General features: G+C 49.8%; 1 protein-coding gene across 1 annotated transcript in view; it reads left to right on the top strand.

Moving 5' to 3' along the window:
* The window catches only part of Twist2 (twist family bHLH transcription factor 2), a 46,720-nt gene that overhangs the window by 1,041 nt on the left and 24,519 nt on the right, over nt 1–21,160 (top strand). The gene's annotated exons all lie outside the window — the stretch shown is intronic.

The raw sequence follows: 21,160 nt of genomic DNA, 5'->3' as shown, positions 1-21,160 counted from the left end.
GCGGTTTACCTGGGGAGGGAAGTTGCGCTGGGGCTCCACTCAGAGAAGCAGCAGCGCAGGGAACTCTTGGTTCGCGGAGAGCGCGGGGGACCGGGTCGCGCCGAGGGCACCGCACCGAGACCCTAGCGCGCAGGCCCGGACGGCTCGGGGCTCTCAGCGGCCCGCAGGCAGGTGGAGCGGAGTGGTGGATCTGGGGCTCGGTCCCTGGAGCACCGGCCTTGAACCTAGACAGCCGCCTGCGCTCGCTTCGAGGAGGTCCAGCCCCGCGGGGACCAGGCGGGGGAACAGGTCTGTAGCAAAGGAAGCGGTGAGCGCCAGGCCCTGCAGGGGAAGACAGGGGCCACGGCTGCCTGCAGCCCTGAAAGGTGCGGGTTTCTCTGAAGCGCGGTCGCCAGCTCCTCGCAGGCACCTTCCCGGTCCTCCAAGGCTGCGGGCACCGCTCTGCTCCCGCAAGGCCTGCCCGCTGTGGAAGGGTGCAAAATCATTTGGGGGAGGGTGTTGAAAATCTTTCCGACCTATTACTTTATCTGTTTTTTTCTTTTCCCCATCTTGCGAAATTTTCTAAATGAAGTTTCTATTTCACCCACAAGGAATTTAGATTAGCGCAGAGAGGCCATCTATTCTCCAAACACATCTATTTCTTTTCATGTCGTTTTTATCTGCAAATGTTCCTCCTGTGGACGCTAATGCTGATCTCCTGCTGCAGGGTTTATTATTTTTTTAATCTTTTATTTCTGTATCGCTGAGAATTCTTTTTGATGCTATATACCCGCCCGCCTGAGATAAAGACCGTTTTATAGTTTCAAAGAAGAATTTTTAACAGGGACTAACTTGTGGGAATCTCCTAATGTTTGTCAAAAACAGATGGAAATCGTCCCAATCACGTATTTCTCTAGGAAAGAAAGTTTGGGTTGGCTGAGTACTCAGCGCTACAGAGGGATAATACATTAATTCTGTTTTTCACTGCCTAAATTATGAGCTTCCATTAGCTTCTCCCATTCACCCTCATACCATCCGTGGCTTACAGCACACCCAGAGAACAGACAGATGAGTGGTGTCATCGTTTTTATACACACACATATAATTTGTTTAAGGAAAATGTCAACAGAATTATCGTGAAGACCGCTGTCCAGAAAAGTATTGAAAATAAACTCCAGGAGCTATTACCCTGATGCAAGAACTTAGGAACATTTAAAATTCATAGTAAAGTAATTACACATTTTAAAACTTAAGAGACACAATCGCAGATCACAATTAAATATTATTAAAAACAAAATGCAGTATTTGTAATAAATAAATGAAAAATGTTAAGAGCTTGCTTGGACAAAGGCCTTAGAAGATTATATAGCAAACTTAGTTGGAGATCAGTGGTCTAGATGCAGGCCTATTTATTTTTACAGAATCGAATATAATGTCTAGTCAGGTAAACCAGTGTCTGTGATTAGAGACTCTCTATAAGAAGAAAAAGGAAATATAGAACTTTTTTATTCTGAAGCCCTCATTTATTTGATTGGGCTTGTTAATTAATATCTCTGCATTCTCTGTTCATAACCTGTTCCTTTCTGTGAGCATAAACACAACCCTAGTTGATTTCATGTCCTGGAAAGGTTGGTAAAGGTGATTTGTTATTTCTTTGTACATTTCCAAGAAGCATTAGGTGTACATATCAGCAAAATTATCTAGACATTTAACTTGCAGATGCTTTTCATATCTGTTGTGAGGTGTTAGATATCAGATGTATGAAAGGTTGTGTCTAGACTAACAGCAAGAACAATAAAATACCTGACAGTTGTGGTGTTAGAGGAGGAAGTGTGGCCCTGTGGAGCCTAGCCTGTACTGTTTGCCCTTCGGCGGCCATTTAACACCTCAGTACAGCAGAGGCCAGGGGTCTGCCCAGTCACTGAACTCGTCTAGTTGAAACATCTCAGAAGGAGCTCTGAGCAGGGCACAGTCACCTGGCCTGCAGGATGGGGAAGGCAGCCTTTTCTTATTAGCCGTCCATCGTGTTCGGTCCTTCATGGTTAAAGCTGTCCCTTCCAACTTCTGCTCAGTCTGTACAATTTTTCATTTAGATCCCATACTAAAAACCAAAACAAAAGAAAAGACCTCCTTTTTTCTTTTCTTTCTGATACTTTTGATTCCTTTGGAGAAAGCATGTGACCCCTCGCCGTTGAACACATGTCAGCCTTTCTTTTCCCCGGGAAACTTGCTTCTTGGAGGCAGATGCCTACCACTACCGTGGGTTCCTTCGGGATGCTGGCTAGTCTCAGAACTCTCGGGAGAAGAATGGAGATGCAGAAGCCCCGGGGCTCTTGGTCAGCTTGAAGTAGAACCAGCAGCCCTTACCTAAGAACAAGATGTTTCCTTACAAAATTCCCGTCAGTAAGATCTGATGGAGGGAATGGCCCTCCCCTGGGACGACTGTCCCCTTCACAGTCAGCAGTGACTTTCCAGTCTCCATGGAGCTGGAGGGATGGGACCTCATGAGTAGTTGGTTGTGGTCATTTGAAATGTGGTCCTAAGCTGAGGTTTGCAAGCAGGTTGAGAGCCTGCAAGCACTGAGTATTCATCAGCCTCACATGCCTATATCATGAATAGATGGTGCAGATACCAGATGGCGTTTGCCTGGTGAAGAAATCAGGAAGCCCACCGTTTCTGTGGCAGACACTGTAACTCATAACTGGAGCTTAAATCTGGACTTTAAGAAAACAAATATTTTAATAAGCCAATTTTAAAGGCTGAAGTTTTATGACAGTTTTCAGCTTAGTATTTATATTAATCTGTTCTCCCTGGTGTCTTTAAGAGCCCTGTGAGTGCGGGCTGGAATGCCCGTGCATGTTTGTGTCTTTGCTTGGGAAAAGAAAGCGCGCTGCAGAGAGCAGACTCAATACAAAGCTCTCTACCAGCAAAGAGTTTGTGATGGAGGCCATAAAATTCAAAGACAGGATGGATATGTTACTGTAGCCAAGAAACGGAGAGCCATAAAGGAGAAACAGGATCTAAGAGCTGTACAAATGGATGTTCTCAAAAGCAGAGACAAGACGAGACGCAAGTCAGAAACTGCTTAGAAAGATGCTGCTCATGGTTACCTGAGCCTACACATGGGATAAAATTGCCTGAAGCTAAACACACACACATGCACACACACACACACACAAGTGTGGGGGAAGCCACAACTGCAGAAGGTCTGGGGGCTGTATCAATGCCAATCTTCTGGCTGCAATATGGTTCTGTACCTTGGTAAGATATCACCCTTGGGAGAATGAGGGAAAAGATAAAGGTACATGACTTCTTAAAAACTTCATGGGAACCTCAAAATTATTTTAAAAAGCCAATATTCCATAAAATTAAATTTCTGCAGTTCAATGAACAAATTTCATAAGGAATTATCACTATGCTCTGTCTCAGAATGATAAACTAAAGATCCACACTTTTTTCCGGATTTACATTGCTGTATTTCTCTTCAGAATGTGAGGACTCTCGATATCATTTCTATAGCTGATTGACTGGAAGCATTCTCCAGTTTCCTATGCCGAGGGGCAACCCTGAAATAGAAGAGAACAAACATTGGGTCTGATAGGAATACAGTTATTCTGGACCAACAGAGAAGACATTTCTGAAATAAATTTGGGGGAAACTTCACCTGGAATGAATATACGTTTACTTTTGTGATATTAAGTCTATATTGACTTTCAGCATATAAGAACAAAATTCCAAAACCAATGATTTATAACAATTATTTACCAAGTCGTGTAGAGATTGGTGGCTTATAGCTTTAGTATTTGGAACCATACACGGTGTGTGTGTGTGTGTGTGTGTGTGTGTGTGTACATGCATGCATGTACACTAGAGGGGAAAGGAGAGAAAACAGAGAAGAGAGGGGGGAACAAGAAAGGAGAGAGAAAGAAATCTCAAATCATGCACTTGGTCTTAGGAACATACTTTATGATTCAGATCGGTAGTCACCCTTTGAATGTGACTTAATTATGTTCAACTGTGCCGTAATTGAGTGTTGTTTAGGATGAGAATGTGATGTGAAGTTTGTAATTTTCATGCTGATATAAACTGAGACATCATACGACTTCTTTCTTCTGTAGTGATTACTAATGGTTGTCCCATCAAAGGGACACAGGTCCGAGACAAGGGAAGCCAACACTCTACATTTTTTCCAGCCTGAGGTAAACATTTTTGGGTTCCACAGAAGCAGCCATTTTGAACAGTATTTGGTCCTAACTCTGTTGTTCAGGATGCTGCAAGGGTGATTATGGGTAAGACAGGACATGGTTGAGAGCCAGGGGCACCAGGGCAGTAGTGGAGCCTACTGCTGGGGTTCTGGCCTCTCCTCCCATGGCTTCCCTATATCATGTGGAACTGGCTTCACTGGTCAGATCCTAGGAGTCGAGTTTGAACTCAGAGTTTCATTATCAGAGTAGGTGATTATGAAGATGTGTCTAAGGGCTCACTCACACTCCACCTTAAAAATGGCAATCAGTGGCACCTTTGGGGGAAGCAGCGCTTTGAGTTACGTGATTGACAGGAGTGTGTCGCCTGCCTGGGACATAAGTGGTGGGAGACATTTGGACCTATACCTTGACCTTCCTTAGTTCCTTGGCTGTGGCCAGTCCTCACTCCTGCTTCCTGTGGCTGAGGTTTGTGGTATGTCACAAGCAGAGGCTCTCAGCACCAAGCTGGGCGGCTCGGCAGGAGCAGCAGCGAGGGTCCTCCAGGCTGCTGCTGAAGGGCAGGCCTTGATGCCTTTGCCTTCTGCCTTTTTCCTAGTGCTCCACAAACAAGTGCCACCCAGCCTTTCTGTGACACGGATGCCTTTTTGGAATGTTCCAGAGAGTCTTGCCTGCTTTAGAGGCAGATGGGGCTGCCTTGAAAAATAAACAAATGCCTTAGAAGAAAACAAAGCCTGTGGTTTGCAGGGTTTCTAAACCCAGTCTTTGCTGCCTCGTGGGCTTCTTTGTGAACCACTTGGATCTGACACTCTGCAAGTAGAAATGCCACGGGCAGTGTGTTCTTACTGTCATCGACCTAGAAACAAGCATGCCTCGTGAGCTCCTGGACTGATTTGTTGGGTGCACAGAGGTCAGAAGTCAAAAGCCAGTGGCTGACTGGACCTGAGGGTGACAGTGTGGCTTGACTCATCCTGCAGGCTGTCCCTCCAGGGGCGGGTGGGGGTGAGCAAGGCTGGCTAGCTGGAAGGTTTGGCAAACTACTCTGACTGGGGCTCTTCCTGGAAACCTGGGAGAATTTTAAATCTCATTCTTCAGGATACTATTCTGATAAGTCAGAAGGGCATTGCCATTTCTCTGGGAAGTGCTCCTAGTTGAGAGGGAAAGGAGGGAGGTAAAGGTGACATTTTCTTTGTCAAGTCGCATGTCCACATTTTTTTTTACACAATTGGGGTTGCTATGTGAACAGCATCTTCATTAGAGATTAATTTTCCTGAAATTAAGTAACTCTGAGTTGCTGGCTTCTAACTTTTGCAGATTCATAGAGCAGTCCAGCCACCTGGTCTCCCCCACTCTGATCTGCTCTACAGATGTGACCTGGCAGTGAGGGGCTGGGCACTGGGCTCTCCTGCCTGGTGAGCCCTCCTCTTCATCTGGGAGCTTGCCCGCCCCCCCGACCCGGCATGTATCTTACATTGCTCCTCCTCCTCCTTACCTTCTTGGTATTCTGAGCCAAGGTCTCATGTAGTCTAGGCTGACCCTGGCCTCCAGTGACGGGCTACAAGAGCGCAGCTCCACGCCCGGCTCTCGCTGATTTGCTAGCTGTTACACCACCTTCGCAAAATGATGGACTGACGGCCAGTGACGTTTCTTATCATCAAAATAACAGAGTAAGAACAGTGGCCCCACCATTGAGTCCCCAGGGTGGCAAGGTCACACATGGGGAACAGACACGCTGTCTCCAAGGATCCTCTTGTCCCAGTCCCGGGACTTCCATGCAGTGTGTGATACAAGCTAGTACTTCCCCCCCGCCGCCCCGCCTCACCCTCACCTGTGTGGAGACTTCTCTCCTTAGTTTTCCTCTTGTTTTCTAGAAAAATCACTGGTACTAGAACAAAATACCCTGCATAGATGTCTGTACCCCAGGAACCCAGAGGTAGCCTTTTTTGTTATTTTGCTCTTGTGAAATGTCTTCACCTATCCCAGAACTGCAAGGGGACTAGGTGCTGACCCTGCTGTTAGGTATGGCAGGGCAGGCATCTTCTCTTGGGTATTGAGAGGAAGGTCTACTCGTGGGTCCCCCTTGTGTAGTTGCTAAGATGTAGCAAAGGGTCCGTCCATCCGTGTGAGCAGCAGGATTTGAAGGGTCCTCTGGGCTTCAGGGTATTTTGCCAGATAATAAATTATTGCCAGTTCCCAAACTCCCTTTTAGTCAATGCTTTGAAGATAGAGACTGCCCTCTGAGCAGCAGAGGAGGAGCACTGTTATTCATTTCAGATATTGATCTCACGTCAGATCCTCTCTTGGCTTATCACATTTCAAAAATGGACAATTTCATGTAAATTCAGTGATGAAAAGTTCATTTCCCTGTATATCCCTAGAAGTACCATGTACTTTTAATCTGCCATTTAAGATTCAAAATGTAAAAAGCTAGCCTTTTCAGGAGAGACAAAGGAGAAGAAAACATTGGGACATGAACCTATGAACTGCAGAAGCGATGCAGGAACAGATTCGTGAGGAGTCCAGGTATAGGAGGGGACCTGGGCCTCACAGTGAGGAAAGAGCAGAGTCCAGGCTTGTGTCAGAGTCAGGGTTCCCCTTCACTGATGGCTGAAGGAGTCCCATCCTTTTCTCACTTAGTCCCCCGGAGACCCAGGAGACAGAGCTTTATTGGAACAAGAACCCTGCTTGCCTTCTGAGAAAAGTAACTCTATAAACGCTAGCAGGGCCACCTCAGGGGTTCAGCAGCGGGGCTGCACCAGGGTCCAGGCTTGGACACTGCACCAGGGCCAGAGCCATGGCCTCATGTTTGCTTGCAGGAGTCAAATCCACCCTGTGAAGAGACCAGAGAGACTGGAGGTAGCCCTGATGGAAGAAGCCCTCCAAGATCATGGGCCTTAAGCTGCCAGAAGAAGCAGAGGTCCTCAGATCAGGGCATTCAGGGTCTCCTGCTGTGTGGAGGAAAGGATGGGGACCCTAGCAAGAGGGAGGGAGCAGGGTGACCTATGCTGCTTAGGGGAGGACACCAGGGGCACAGTATGACCAGAGGAACACTAGCAAGAGAGGCAGAGGCAGCAAGAGGAAGGACACTGAAGGCTTTTAGCAGAACTATGCCACTGTACTTCTGGGACTCTGGAGCTCCTGGTGGAGCCTAGCATAGCTCACTGTCCACCAAACACAGCTCAATACAGGGGGAGATCATGCCCATCCCAATGAGGCTTTCAGAGGAAGCAGAACCAACCCTGTTTGCAGATGTAAGCCCGGCTGCCCTGCTGCCCGCCTGTGGAGCACCCTCTTCCCGAGCAGTAGAACGCCTGGTGTTGGCAGAACATGGTGCAGCTAGGCAGACAGAGGCAGCGCATCAAGCAGTCTCTGTACCCTCCTCGCCTGGGCTGTTGGCATGTGCTGTGTTGTGTTCTGAAAGTTACACCAAGTAGTGTTTAGTGTCAGTCACATAGCTTCACTTTCTGGCCAGAGAGAAAGAAAGGGTAGATGTGACACGAAGAGGAGGCGCTGTGGCTGTCCCGGGGCACTGCCCCGCCCGCTCGACGGGCACGCAGCCCTGAGCAGCAGTTCAGCGCTTGTGCCGCCTGTGATCAGTGCGATGCTTCGCAATGGATTTTGCAATTAGTTTAAGTCGCTGTTTCCAGCATAAATCATTGTGGTTCTTTCCTTTTGTGAATCTTTCTGACGTGGTCTTTTTCTAATTTGGGAAATTTTAATTAGAAACCAAAGGCTGTTGCCTTTGTAGGAGGCAGGCTGCTTCCCAGGGGCTCTGGTGGGCAAACCCACTGCCTTGTGCCTGGTGGATCTGATTAGGGATGAGACACCCAAAGTCAGGCATGGTGTGAAGACCACCCTCCTCCTCCCAGGTCTACAGTTCTCTGTGGGGGTCCTCTCTGAGCCTCAGTTTCCCCATTTGTGGAATGAGTTTCTGATGATCTTCCAAGTACCAAACTTCTAAGAGCTAGTCTGACCCATTCCAGAAACAACCCAGAGCATTGAAAACAGGTGTGCACTTACAGCTCATGCAGATATGTTCATGGAAGTCAAAAGGCAAAAACACCACAAGAGCCCATCAATGGAGGAGTGATACGTGAGCTCCGCCCAGACATGCAAAGGGAAGAAATGACCCATGTACCTCCAGAGTGAATCTTGAAAACATTATGTGAAGTTCAAGAAGCCAAGTGGCAAGGGCCACATCATGTATGATTCCATTAATTTGAAATGTCCAGGAAAGGCAAACCCATAGAGGCAGAAACCCAACGGGAGGCTGCCAGAGGTTGTGGGGGAGGGGGGGAGTGACTGTTTTACAGGTGTGGGATTGCTGACTGGATGATGAAAAGCTCTTGAACGTGACAGCAATGATGTTTCCCAATGATAGGAGTGAGCTTAAATCCACTGAGCTGGATACCCAAACATGGTTCAAACCACAGATTTTATATTGTGTATTGTACCATCAGCATCACAGAAATTCATCATAAATAAATAAATAAATAAATGTCAGTCCCAGACTCAGGCCTCTGGTATCCAGGGTGACAATTGGACAGAACCTGGAGGTGTGCTGAACCTTCAACTCTCCTCACTCTCCTGTGGACTGAGCTGTGGACTGCTTGACCCCATCCCTTACTGGTGACTTTCACCTCCCAACAAGCTTTTGGCTCCTCATCTCCTCCCTAGTGTACTGACTCTCTCCCTCCTCCCTCCCTCCCTTTCACTCTCTTACATACACCTACTTCCAAAACTGCTTGTCACACATGCTTCTGCCTGGCCTCAGACTGCAGCAGGATGTCTTCATTCCACGTGAAACCTCTCCATGGTTGACTGATTTCTCAAACTCCAGGGACAGAGGATAAAAGAGGGAAAACATGATCTATCCACCAGACAAGGGCAGGGAGCATTTTGTACATTGATCATAGGGTGGTGAGAACTTGCCCTGTCCACCTTGGTGACAAGGGCAGACCTACCTGGAGTATCCAATGCAGTGATGCTGCATACAGCAGTGGCCTGTCCACCTGATAATGGGACTGTTTCAGGTTGATTTCCATGCCTGGCGACTCTCAAGCATTGGTACCAACACCAAGGGTGTGAGAGAGAATCTTGCATTCCTTGTGTGTAGGCACTGTCCTCAGAGGGGAGAGACGTAGACACCAGGAAGGTAACACAATTAGGTGGCTCGCTTTCTTTCCTCCAGTTCATCAGCCCTTTGGAGGCCCTTGACCTACCTGTATCCTCCTGACATTGTCACATCCACTAGGCCAAGAGTGATGGGCACGAGAGGCACTCTGTGTTCCCACGGGCATCATAAAGCCCTGTCTCCTTGGGACCACAGTCGCCTTGGCGGCACCTGATGCCGTGTCACTACACTTGAAGCGGTGTTTGCTGGAGCTTTGTTTGGCCTTGAAAGTCCAGGAGGGCAGAAGAGCTCAGAGCCAAGCCAGTGAATGTGACCAGGAGGGAGATGGCTGCGGCTCAGGAAGCCCACCCATTCTGGTGCTGCTGGACCCTTTCTTAGTCCTTTGCCCAGAGACAGCCACCAGGGGAAAAAGGAGGAGGCAGAGTGAAGTTCCAAAGGTGCAGACTAAGGCACCATGCCTTTGGCGTGGCGAGGTCCGGGTCATTCCCCAGGGCAGAAACAGTACTGACCTGCAGGCCCCTTTGCCTTCCACGAGGGTCGCAAGGCTCTGGGCTGCAGAGTGACATCTTTGCTCGTTAGTGTGCTGCTGGCCTGGCAGCCAGAGCGCCTGTGCCACACATCTTTCAGCCACTTCTCAGTTGTGGGACAGTCCACCTGGCTCACATGCGTGGCGACCTGGGCCCAGCGCCTCAGCCTGTAGCTGGGACATAGAGCTGTCCTCCTGTGACTTTCCAGATGTTTTTCAGAAATGTGATGGGAGCCTGGGCAGCACCCTGGAGCTTGCCAGTGCCTTGCACACTCTTCCTCTCTCTTCTTCTTCCCAAGGCTTCTTACTGTCCCCAAGGTAGGGGCCTCAGTGTAATGGCATCCCCATCAGGTTCTCCCTCAGCACCCATGTTCACAGGTAATTAACAGCAAAGTCAGGCGACCTGGGGAGTTCCTGAGGGACATGTGGATCTTGTCCCTTTGAGGTCCCGTGGATCTGTCCAAAGAGGATCATCACCCTCATCTGTGGCTGGGCCATGAACAGACATAATAAAGACACAAGCTGCTGGCCTTCAAGTCTCAACAGTGAGCACTGAGGGTTGGCAGATACTGCTAACATGGACTCTCTGACCTCCAGTTCCCACAGCTAGCTGCTCTAAGTGAGGTGAGCACAGACCCCAAACACCAAGAATAACTTGTAAGAATTCAAGTTCTGACCTCCAGAGGCAAGAAAGCGTGCTCATCAGGAGCAGGGTGAGCTCCACAGGGAAGTGAGAAAGGGTGTGCCGCCCATTTATGATGGATTAAAAAGTCCCAATAGACAAAAAAATGAAAAAAAATCAGACAATTTATACAGTAGAAAATATGCATAAATGTATGGATTCATAAATCTATAAAAGTTGAGATTAACAATAATCCAAGAAATTTTAATGAAACTGGCAAATATTATGTTTTATTAAGTTGAAAAAAATATGGTGATAGTCTTCTGTGTGGAGGAAGGTGGGCATCATGCCTCCTTAGTCCCTGCCAGTGGATAAGCTATGCAGTGCTTCTAAAGAGGCTTTGAGAATAGGTAGGAAAATATTTAAAGTTGGAAATATGTCTTCTCAAAGCACCTTAGAGATTATTCCAGCTGCCATGTACAGTCTTTTGTGGAGCTGGGGCCTTGGGGTGCTAGATAGATGCTCCATTCTGAGCTGTGCCCACCTGAAAACACCCTACAAACCAGTCATTCTGTTTCTAGGAAACCTATGGCAAGTCTGCTTAGCAGTAAGGAAATTCATATGAGCTTTGAGACATTATGAGACATTCGTGAGGTCCTGGGAAGCTGGCTGAATAAATCACATCCTGTCCCTGGGTCAGGACTCTGCAGTTAGCAGGTCTTGTGTCATGAGGAAAAGCTGGAGCCTGGAAGGGAACTCACATGATCCCAGGCCGAAAAATCAAAGTGTGTGTGGCCAGGGCCGTGCTGCTCCTGAGAGCCGCCAGCGCGGCCGTCGCACGGAGAGGCAGCATCTTCCTTTCTTGCTGTGGCTTTTCCTGGCTGCTGCCCTCCTTTGTCTGTGGAGATGAGTTTGACGACCCTGGTGGATCTGAAACTTCAGCACCAGACCATACGTATGCACGCAGTATTTCTCCTATGCGTGTGACGCGCGTCATATGGTTTAATTTATAAATTAGGCACAGTGAAAAGAGTAGATGAAAACAGTACAGTTATAACAAGATAGCATAGGAAAGTCATGTGAATATGCACTCTTCTGTGACACACACACAAGTGCACACGTGTACATGCACACGTGCACCTAAAGCTGCATGGTGAGATCTGGGATCACGGAGGACTTCTGTATTTTCCAATTTTCCACAAATACTTAGCATTAGTTTTGCAACCTGAGGAAATCACACAGAGGTGGCCAGTGGTTTTAAGGATGGAGGGCACCCACCAGCCCCACTTCCTGTAGAAGAGGCTGGCCGCTGCCCCCTCCAGGCCCACCTTGGATACAGTCTTGGGCCCCTGTCAGTGGGTCCTTACTGGAACTGTCCCTCAGCATTGAGCCTCTGAATCCAACTGAAGTTATTATAAAGGTGGAGCACTGGCCCAGAATGCTACAGGCCCTGGGTTTGATCCCGGGCACTGCAATTGTAATACAAATTTGGCCTTTCAAAGTGTATTTTTGTATGTTCTACAATCCACTGCCAGGCCCCAACCCTGCCCTCAAGAGCCTTATGTTGAGCAGTCTGGTCCATTCTTCTGGAGTGTGTATCAGTTCAGCGGCCTTGGCTTCCCGGGGCAGTTCCCAGGCTCTCTTTTGGCCGTGAGGACTGCGCCTCGGCCGTCTGCCCGGTGCTTCGGTGCTCAGTGCTCCCCTGCAGGACAGAGCTCCCCTGACTCCTGGTAAGCTCACTCCACACTGCGCGGTCTCAGCATCCCAGTATCCCCTTGTTCTCCTAATCCTCGCTGGATATTTGAGAATATCTGGTCACAATCGCTGCCCACTGCAGACTGTAGCAGCAAGGGGAGCACTCTTCATCAGTGAACGAACGGCTCCCCTGAGCCACGCTGAGCAGAGGAGGGCAGATGTGCTAGCCTTGCCCAGAGCAGCAAGGGAAGGAAGCCGCTCATCTGCAGGTGGTGGTGGTGACTCTCCGTGGGATCAAACGTTGGTCCCCGCATTGAGTTGTGTGTGTTGAGGAACTTAGCTTCTGGCCTGGACACCCCCTAGGCCCTGTTCTCTAGAGCCTGGGACGGGCTCTTTGCAGCCTCCTTTCATAGGATGAATCATTAGCTGGGCCTCCCCAAGAGCCCAGCCAGGCTCTGCATCTCCCCTTTCCTTTCAGATTCTTAGCCACAATCTGATTTCTTGTTAAGCCTTGTCTTCTTTTACATTCTGTGCCACATTTGACACATACTTCTGGCAAATTCTGGGACCACACTTGCCAGATGACCAAATCTTTTTCAGAGCAGTGAATGACATTTTTGTGAATTTTCATCAACAAGGCGGGAAGTGGCCAGAGATGAGAGGGAGGTTCCCTCCTGTTCTGCTTTCTTCTACTGGGCTCTCCACGCTCAGTGCACTGAGCTCCCATCAGGCAGCACCTCAGCTCTCAATTAGGAGCTGCTGATGCCATTTGTAGAAGGAAGCAAGAGGTTAACAGCCAGGGTCAGTCCCTGCCATGGGCCTCCTCCATGAATCAGAGCCTGCCGGGAGCAGCAGTGACTCAGAGCAGGGCTTTGTGTCTCCTGGCTGTGGGAATAAACAAAGTAGGAAAGTTTGGCCCCCAGAGTGCGGGCTGGAAGGCAGCTTCTGGCTCCAAGGGCACCCCACCCGGCCCGAGGGCCAGGTCAGCCTGAGAGGGGAGACCAGGGTGAAAGGCTTGGCCTCACTGGAATGGAGGCTGGGCAGGACAGGGTCCAAATGGTGGGTATCCAGGAGTGCAGCTGGTCCAGGGAGAGAGATGTCCTGGAGTCTGCAGGTTCTCTCTGGAGACACTGCCCTGTTTAGCTGGCCAGAAGTCGGCCCATCACTTCTGCATGTGTCCCAGGCCTTACACCTTGTCCCCAAGAAATATCCATGGGATGTCTCCTTCTCTGAGTGCCTTGGAGGTTCCTTGGGGTTTCTCCCCACACAAGATCCTGGGTGTGGGGTATCTGGTGGAGCTGGGCCTTGGGTCACAGAAGAGCAGAGTCCCCTGTGGAGCTGCAGTCATGTGAGGTGCGGTGGGCCGCCACCCTAGCTGAGTCCAAAGTAGCTGCCTTCTGGAGCAGAGGGTTAGAGAATAAGGGCATGGATACCCTCTCTCTGCAAAAGTGGAGAGCAGGAGCTGGCAAAATGGGCAATGACATTCATCCTTGCCATGGCTCAGGGAGGCCGGAGCTTCTCTTACTCCATTTCACAGATGGAGAAGCTGAAGGCCCAGAAGCTGGTTTGGTGGGAAGAGCCCATCACGAGCCTGCTCACGTGGTTCTACATGCTGAACAACTGCTGGTCCAGCTTGTTCACTGATTGCGTGTCCTGCTGACTGTGACAGCGTTCACCACGACACATCGGGTAGGATTCAGCCTAGGCACCGGTCTCCAGCCTTGTGCCCACCTTCAGTTACCTGCCCAAGCATCTTGTGGCTGTGGAGACCCGCTCCTGCCCCCACCATGCCTGATGGTTGGGTCTTCATACCAGCAGGAGCCAGGGACGAGCTGAAGCCGAGCGTGCAGAACCCAGAGCCCACCACTTGGGAGCTTGTTTTCTGGCCCTGGAAAGCCCTCATACCCCAGTGCCAAATCCTCTTTCCATGATGGTGCAGTGAATCTACATGTCCCAGCTGGTGGAAAGCACCTCCCACATCTGTTACATGTTATGTTACTTTACCTAATTCTGTAACAAAACACCTGATCCAACGCTACTTAGGGAAGGAGAGGCTGTTTTGTTGTTGTTATTACTTGAGAGAAGAGGCAAATAGAGAAAGAGAATGGGCACGCCACTGCAAATGAACTCCAAATGCATGTACCACCTTGTGTATATGGGTTACATGGTCCTGGGGAGTTATACCTGGGTCCTTTGGCTTTGTAGGCAAGCACCTGAACCGCTAAGCCATCTCTCCAGCCCAAGAGTCTATTTCGGCTTACAGTTTGAAGGAATACAGTCCGCCAGGGTGGAAGGCATGGTGGCAGGAGCTTAAAGCGTGGCCAGAAGACAGGAAGCGAGGAGAGCTGGTGGCTGGCTCACTTCAGACCGGGGCGTGGTGCTGCACACTCAGGGTGATGATCTTCTTCTCAGGCGACCCTCCCTGGGAACGCTCCTAGACCCGCCCAGAGGCGTGCGCTAGGTGACCGCAAATCCAGTCAAGTTGACAAGGGACATTAGCTGTCCTGCACGTCAACTACGACCAAAACAGCATTCTCAGGAACAGGGCGCCTCTGGTGTCCCCCACCTTGCTGTTCTCCGTAGGGGAGGTGTAACCATCTTCCAGGGTCCCTCCCCAGCTCTCCACATGGTTGGCTGTCCTCATCCCCATCTGATCTATCGCTAAAACTATTACTAGGATAATACAAACAATATGAACCACACAACACCGCCGGCCAATGCTGATTCCCTTACCCCAGCCCCCGACTGCCTAGCAGGACAGTCAGCCCAGACAGGCACAGCCGCAGGTAACTTCTGGTGAGCAGAGCCGCAGCTGGGCTTCTCCTGTCCCACCATGCCCAGCATCCACAGCAGACGCCTGTGGAAATGGGGGACTCCAGGTGCTGGTGCCTCAGATTCAGAGCTCCGGGTTCTGTGCCTTGTGTTGCCTTCTCTCACTAAAACACCCTGCTGACCCTCTGCAGCTCCTGTCTTCAGTGGCCTGTTCCCACTCTGGGAACTCCAGCCATCCCTGATGGCATCTGTTGTAACTATCTCTGGCTCCCTGGTCCTAGCACCCCACACCAGCGATGGCCGTTAGCTGTGCCCAGGGCATCTGTCTGTTTTGTGAGGCCCTGTAGGGCCATGTCCTAGTGTGTTGTTTGTAGGTAATGAGTTAATTAAACATGAAAATTCAGTGGTAGTGTCCACAAGGGACCCTCTGCCTCCCTACCATGTAGAAATACACCAAGAAACTGTCGTGTCTCAGTTCAAAAGTATCCCCAGGACAGGAAGAGTGTCTGTGATTTACAATTCCCTGGCTGCTTCCTGGACAGAATGCTCTAGTTTTGAGGGGAGGCCAGGGGGCTTGTGTTTGCCGAGAACAGAACTTGCCTCCTGCTCTACAACTTTGTCCTTCTGGAATCCAGAGCCTCGAAACACAAGGCAAACATGGAGGGGTCCAAGCCTCTGAACCGCTCTGTGTAGAAGAACAAAGAAGAGGAAGATAAGAAGATGAAGTGAAGGAGAAGGAAAAGGGAGAGAGAAGGGGAGAACTGTACTTCTACCTACTAGAAGAGGGGTGAGGTGTCGTATGTGGATCTGAAATAGGATGATTTGGAGAAGTGAAAACCTGTAGCCTGTATTGTGTGACACTGTAGTTTTACTGCCATTTTATGAGCGTGCATACACACACATCACACACACACACACACACACACACACACACACACACACACACACAACCCTCAATAAAATACCCACTATCCTTGGGCTTTGTCATGAGTGGTTTTCGGGATGTGGACATGATAAAAAGAAGTCCTGCCTAGATCCTGTGTTTTTGGCGGCCGAAGAGGCTGCAGAGTGGGGGAGGAGGAAACCTGGCTGTCAGCTCGCAGCAAACGGGAGACAGTAGCCACCCACGCAGGAGAGGCTTCCGTGACCCGCACAAGTCCAGCGCCGCGTGAGCTATGGATAGTCGCCCAGCTGCAGTGGTGGCATGGGCAGTGGCCGAGTCCCCCACAGGCTGGATCCCAGCTATGCTCACGTGCTCCCATGCATTCTGTGGGAGACAGGCAGAAGGGGGAGCCAAGGCTGGGGGCAGCTCTGGGTAGAGGTGAAGACCTGGGATTCTAGGTGGACAAACAGCTGATGGGCTGCTTGGATGAAGTGAAATGAACAATCTAGGGAAAACTCCAGGCCGGGGAGGTAGCTGGCATTCCTAATTCACCTCCTTCCTTGACTGTGAAAACCAGCCAGTGACCACCAGGCCCCTCAGACAACAGCCCTGGACTCCTATGGGTGTCCTTCTCCTTCCCTACCTACGGCTTCCAGGGTCCTCAGGGAAGGCCCTGTATCTCATCTAGCACAGCTGCTTAGAAAAGAGCTCAGGGCAGAGGCGGGCACCGGAGAGATCCAAGCCTGCAACCTGCCTGCCTGGGAAGGGGAGCTGTCTCCTCCCACTGTGGCACACACTGGGCTTCTCTACAATGCCAAAGTTAGACAGGATTTGCAAAACAAAACAAAAGCCTGCTTCCCTAGGTGCAGAGTCAGGACAGTGAGGCTCAACGGGATGTGGGGAAGTAGCCCTCAACTACTGGGGCCTGCCGCAATGGGCCCGGGAACGAGCCTCTCGGCTCATGTGTCTAACCACAGCCGCGCCTGGCAGCATTGCTTGGGAAGAGGGTGAAACCTGTACGAGGTGGAGCCTTGGTAGGGACTTGCTTCACTGTGGGAGGGCTCTGAGGTTTGTAGCCAGGCTTCACTTCCTGTTCTCTCTCTGCTTCTTGACCGTGGGTGTGGTGGGACCAGCCATCCCCTGGTCCTGCTGCCCTGCTTCCCCACAGTGATGGACTGCACCCCTGGAACTATAAGCTGAAATCAACCTTTCCCTCCTTGATCTGTTTTTTTGTCAGGTAGTTGGTCACAGCAACAAGAAGAGTAACTGATATACGGGTCTATTCCTCAGCTACATTCCAGGAAACTCAAACCAAGATGCCATTTCACCTGCTGGAGGAAGGGAAGCAAGTCACTAGCTATGATTGTCTGTGAAACAAGCCACATTCTTAGCACACGCCTTGCTGCCACTGGACCTCAGGACAGTCCTATGGTGGAGTGGGCTTCTAGATGCAAAGAGTGGTATCAGGTGTCAGGGCGACCAACAAGAAGAGAGTTGTTCACAGACTGTCCTTTGTCTACAAGGATATGTGGTGGGGGTGCCCTCCTAATGGTTTGTAACCGTGGGGATAAAGGAGTCAAGTTTTATCTGCCAGCCTATCTTGGACTGGATGCTCTGATGAGAGCAGAACACTGGCAGCTGGCACTGAGATCTGAGGGAGGGGCCAAGTGGTAGATAAGGACTGCATTGCCAACAACAGGCCATAAACGCATAGGTGGGCATGGAGGTGGCATGAGAAGCAAAAGCCGGCACCATGGAGAGCTCTGGAGACAGAACAGGAAGGAAGACCCACGTACAGTAAGCAGAAGGAGGGAGGCTGGCAGTGGGACCAGTGGCAGGGCTAAGGGCAGGTGTCATGAAAAGGGAACCTAGGGTCAACTGAAAAGGGAACCTGTGGTCAATAGGGAAAAGAGAATCTGTGGTCAACAGGGAAAAGAGAAACTGTGGTCAACAGGGAAAAGAGAAACTGTGGTCAACAGGGAAAAGAGAACCTGTGGTCAACAGCGCAAAGAGAACCTGTGGTCAACAGTGAAAAGAGAACCTATGGTCAACTGAAAACAGAACCTGTGATCAACAATGAAATGGGAACCTATGGTCAACCGTGAAAACCAAACCTGTGGTCAACAGTGAAGAGAGAACGTGTGGTCAACAGTGAAAAGGGAACCTGTGGTCAACAGTGAAAAGGGAACCTGTGGTCAACAGTGAAAAGAAAACCTGTGGTCAACAGTGAAGAGAGAATGTGTGGTCAACAGTGAAGAGAAAACCTGTGGTCAACAGTGAAAAGGGAACCTGTGGTCAACAGTGAAAAGGAAACCTGTGGTCAACAGTGAAAAGGAAACCTGTGGTCAACAGTGAAAAGGGAACCTGTGGTCAACAGTGAAAAGGGAACCTGTGGTCAACAGTGAAAAGGGAACCTGTGATCAACAGTGAAAAGAGAAGCTGTGGTCAACAGTGAAAGCCAAATGTATTCTTCACTCCGGTTGTCTGATTCGAATTATGGAATTACTGGAGTTCTTTATAGATTGGATATGAATCTTTGTCAGAGATGATTCACAAATATCTTCCCCATCCATAGGTTCTCTTTTCATTGTTGACCATAGGTTCTCACATGTCCAGCAAGCCTTTGAGGAGAAGCCTCACAATGCTACCCTTGTAGAGAAACGTGAGTGAAAGCTACAGGGATGCCACCCACACCCAGAGGGATGGCTATGAGGGAAAGCAAAATGACCAGGGACGAGGGATGACATGACGGGCTCCTAGGACAAACACCCGATGGAGTGGACTGGTGGATACACAGTGTCCAGGAGGGAGAAGGCCGTCCAACGGTGATGCGGGGAGCCTAGCTCTTTGGAATGGAAGCTCACTCTCAGCATGCACACTCCCCATTATTTCCTGCTCGACTGTAAAAGAATGTTAGTAACTAAGATGACATCTTTTTAAAATTATTTTAGAGAGAGAGAGAGAGAGAGAGAGAGAGAGAGAGAGAGGAGAGAGAGTGAATTGGCATGCCAGGCCCTCAGCCATTGCAATCGAACTTCAGATGCTTGTGCCACCTAGTGGGCATGTACGACCTTGCACTTGCCTCACCTTTGTGCATCTGACTTAATGGGATCTGGAGAGTAGAACCCAGGTCCTTAGTTTTGCAGGAAAGTGCCTTAACTGCTAAGCCTTCTCTCCAGCCCTAAGATGGCATCTTAATACTCAGTAATGTGGAAGTAAAGAGGACCCTCCTTGTAAATTGAGATGCTCATAGCAGGAAAGGCGAGATTTGAGTCAAATTAGGAAGCCAGTGTCTGGCCCGAGCAGCACATGAGGATGGTGTGGCACATCTGAGCAGCTCTGCCTGAGGCACGCTGCCCTTGAGCCCAGGTGGTCACACAGCTCCTTGCTGCCAGCCCATTGTGAATCCTGCTGAGTGCGACCCTCGCCTGTCCCGCCCCAGCTGCTGCTCCAGGCAGACCCCTTAGCTGGAATGCTTTCTCCTTAACAGGGCAAGCGAGCAAGTTCACAGTGATCACGGACACAGCTTTGAGCTGAGTCACAGTTTACCTGTGCCCAAGCTGTGTCTGAGGACGGTGACAGCAAGCAGGTGAGGAGATTCACAGCTGCGAGCCTACTTTGTCCAGCACTTTGGGTCTGCCACCAGAGCACTTCTGAGGGCCACTTCTCAAGCCTTTCAAAGAAGGAAGGGCTCTGAGCCCAGATAACCCCAGTGGTAACAGCTGCTCCTAACTCTCCCTCAGCGAGTGCTCAGACCACACGTCCATCACTGGGAGGTTTTGGTAGATAATAGGACATTTTGTAGGATGGAGGTAGCACTGGTCACTTGTCTAGTACACTCTCCAGGTGTCTGCTGGGACCCTAGCCCTCTGCATACATCTGTCCCCTTCTTTCCCACAGGTGAATGCTATTGACACATCACTGTTCAGAAAATGTCTGAAGGGCTGGCAAGATTGCTCAGTGGTTAAAGGTACTTGCTTGCAAAGCTTGACAGTCCTGTTTAGATGCCCCAGTGCCCACGTAAAGCCAGACAGAAAATGGCACATGTGTCTGTAGCTCATTTGCAGAGGCAGGAGGTTCTGGTGTGCCCATGTTTTTCTCTCTCTTTCCTCTCTCTCTCACTCAAATAATAACAATAACAACAACAAAAGGCCCAGCATGATGGAGTGTGCCTTTAATCCCTCCACTCAGAAGACAGAGGTAGGAGGATTGCTGTGAGTTCGAGGCCAGCTTAGGACTACAGAGTGAGTTCCACATCAGCCTGGACTACAGTGAGACTCTGCCTCAAAAAAAAAAAAAAAAAAAAAAAAAAAAAAAAAAAAAAAAGTCTGAAACGTTTTGATCCAGTGAGCTTTAAGGCAAAAAGCAAGCATAGCCTGCTTCTGCAAGGGTTAGGACTCAGCCTTCTCTTGGAAATTTGCAGCTCTGCTTCAAATTAGGATGTGCCAGAAGATCTGGCGTGTACAGGCGTACACACAGGTGGCTGCCCTGACTAAACAACCCTCACACTCACCTGACCTCAGCCCTGGCTCACAGCACGGGCCATGGTATAACTAGATGTTACCACGGCAGCCCAGCACATCCATCTCCTTTGGCTAAGGGTTAGATGGGCACATGAAATGGCCAGCTCCTGAACACCCAGAAATATCCCAGGCACCCTGGCTGGAGTCCCTTCCGCAGGTACAAAAGCATGAGCTCACGGAGGGTATGGGTACCACAGGACATGTAGCAGGAGACCCTGCCCATGAGTCATCCTCATCCACCTTCCAGTTACTACAGCAGGGGCATCTCCTGAATGTTTAGTTATCAAACACGAATCACTTGAAGTTCTCCAGGCACTGGGCATGTTGCTGTGCCCTGAGCACCAGCCCTCGCCTCTAGGTCTCCTCCTCCTAGATTAAAACTCTACACTCATCAAACACTAACTGTCCTCGCCTGTCCCAGCTCCTGCCACCCACCATTCTACTTTCTGCCCCCATGAAGTTCATTACTCAGGGCACCTCAGACGACAGGAATCCCACTGTATATGCCTTTTGTTATTAGTTTATTATGATCAGTGTGAGCTCATGTTTTACAACTTATAGCTTCTGTTTTTTTATTCATCTTTCAATGGCTTGCTCTCCACTTTGGCTTTTGCGAATACTATGGCTACAAACAAGAGTGAGTAGATAGCTCTTCAAGACCCCACTGTCAATTTTCTTGGTGTCTACCAGGTTTGCTGGATCATGTACTGATCCAGGCAGGAGAGGCTCCTGCACAGCGCCTGAATTGCTTACTTGACCTCCAGGCATGAAGGGAACGTCATAGGTATGATTCTGGGTTTTCTGTCTGCCACACTTGTCCTCTC

The sequence above is a fragment of the Jaculus jaculus genome, chromosome 4, assembly GCF_020740685.1.
Source record: "Jaculus jaculus isolate mJacJac1 chromosome 4, mJacJac1.mat.Y.cur, whole genome shotgun sequence".
NCBI classification, from domain to species: Eukaryota; Metazoa; Chordata; class Mammalia; order Rodentia; family Dipodidae; genus Jaculus; species Jaculus jaculus.
The sequence above is the reverse complement of the archived record's forward strand: the minus strand, read 5'-3'. Positions and strand labels throughout refer to the sequence as shown.